Here is a 2,500-nt window from a genome sequence, read left to right on the forward strand (position 1 = left end):
TTTGACTCTCAGAAAAAATTAAAAAAAATGAAAAATTAAATTAAATTTATATACATATAGGTATGTAGGAAGGAAGGAAGGAAGAAATAAAAGTCTCAAAAGAGCTGAAAACAAATTCATAAACAGGCTTTAATTATCGGGAAAATGTGCTTTAATCTTCTTCAGACAGAGAGGAGATCAAAGGGCTCGACTGAGTGCGTATTTGTTATATTTAACTGTTATTACACTGTTATAAGAGGCACGTTACATTATAATTACACATGTGCGTAGCACTCGTAAATATCCACACTGTGCGGTAAGAGATGAGTTATGTAGCGTGGTCTGTGTTCTTCTGCTCTGTAACAATATGCCTGTGCTGTACTAACGCTTGTCAGTATGCTAACATCGTAAGAGCCGTAATAGACTGCAATGCAATCTCTTACATAACTCTGACAGGGGACGTTTGCAGCCCGTTTGGTCTATGCAGGAATACAGGGGGATATTTTTATGCTTTGGTAATATCCCTGGCCCGAAGCAAAAAAAAAGAAAGAAAAAAAGACAGAAATTCAACCATAACATTAGCGTGAGTCATAGGTTAGTTATGCTGTTGTGGACTATACTGTGTATTTCAAACTGGATGAGAATCAAGAGGCAAAGCAACACACAGTGGTGAATAATTGCCTCTTCACTCACAGAGAACGCATATTCATGTCATCATAAGTAGGTCAAGTGGCTTCTTCATCATTATAACCATGCGTGTTTGTGTGTGTGTGTGTTGGTGTGTGTATGTGTGTGTGTGTGTGTGTGTGTGTGTGTGTGTTTGTGTACACGAGGGAAAGAGAGTGATATTTGTTGCCTTTTACATTGTGATTTTGCAATCAAGTGCAATTGAAAAAAATATGTTATAGACAATACAGTGCAATACGTTTCTTCAGTCTTTCTGTCTATCTGTGTGCATTTCCATGCATGTGTATCATTACAGATAGATAGATAGATAGATAGATAGATAGATAGATAGATAGATAGATAGATAGATAGATAGATAGATAGACAGATACATGGATAGATAGAGAGAACTCAGCTGTAGACTGACAGATGGTAGACTGGGTGTTTGAAAAGGTCCAAGAGCATTCTTTGGTTTGCTACTTAATTATTCATTGCCATTGATGCAACACTGGTTCAGTGGCATCACATATAGTTCATGTAACTCCAGAGAACACACACTGAGTTGGCAACGTCTTTCAAATCATTTCAGCCAAACGCCACAGTGAGCCTGAGTAAGCACTGAATCAGCCATGTTTCAGCGACGCTTGCCTGTGTTGTTGGGGTTTTTTTTTTCTCTTTATCGCCAGGACAGTCTTATTTACTTACAGCACCATTAAAGCCCAGGGCCGAGTCTTTTCAGTTAGATAGATCAAGTGATAGAGAAAGTCCATCTCTCTGCCTTTCTCTCTCTCTCTCACTCACACTCTCTCTCTCTCTTTCTCTCTAGAAGTCCTTCCATTATCAAATCCAGTAAAAGCGAGTGAATTAGTGCAACAAATTGAAATGGATGAATATCATATGACTAACGGATAAGACAGTGAGAGAAGAGAGCAGAGGTCTAATTTTCTCATTGAAGAGTTTCTCTCTCTCTCTCTCTCTCTCTTTCTCTTACACTCTCTCTATCTCTCCCTCTCTCACACTCTCTCTCTCTGTCTCAGTGTGGTTTTTTTTAAAACCTACATTACCATGAATATTAAACAATGACAAAGCAATATCACCACTGTAATAAATGGACGTGTATTCACTTTCCCTCTGCTTCTCCCTCTCTCTCTCTCTCTCTCTAACTCTCCCTCTCTCTCTCTCTCTCTCTAACTCTCCCTCTCTCTCTCTCTCTCTCTCTAACTCTCTCTCTCTCTCTCTAACTCTCCCTCTCTCTCTCTCTCTCTCTCTCTCTCTAACTCTCCCTCTCTCTCTCTCCCTCTCTCTCTCTCTCTCTCTAACTCTCCCTCTCTCTCTCTCTCTCTCTAACTCTCCCTCTCTCTCTCTCTCTCTCTCTCTCTCTAACTCTCCCTCTCACTCTATCTCTAACTCTCCCTCTCACTCTATCTCATTCAATAAATCAGTTTCAACATGCTTTTGAGTACATATAAGTGTTTATATGTGAGGGTGTGTGTGTGTGTGTGTGTGTGTGTGTGTGTGTGCGCGCGTGCGTAAGTGTGCGTGTGTGTGGGTGAGTGTGTGTGTCTGTGTATATCCATCATTCCCAGCAGGTGTTCCTATGTCACTGTATCAGAGAGTATCACTCATCAGCCTGGAGCCTGTCCTTGCCTCTCTTCTGTTGACTTACACTGACAGCGTGTGAGGCAGGCAGGCAGGCAGGCAGGCAGGCAGGCAGGCAGCTGGATCCGGGCTGGAGGCTTTGACAGTCTGAGACCCACTGGGCCTATTCAGCATTGGGATTTAACCTCAGAACTGGCGGATCATCCAGAGGACTCATTTAACTGTGACGCCATACGACTAAAAACCCTACAGATGG

This window comes from Chanos chanos, chromosome 13, assembly GCF_902362185.1.
Source record: "Chanos chanos chromosome 13, fChaCha1.1, whole genome shotgun sequence".
NCBI lineage: Eukaryota > Metazoa > Chordata > Actinopteri > Gonorynchiformes > Chanidae > Chanos > Chanos chanos.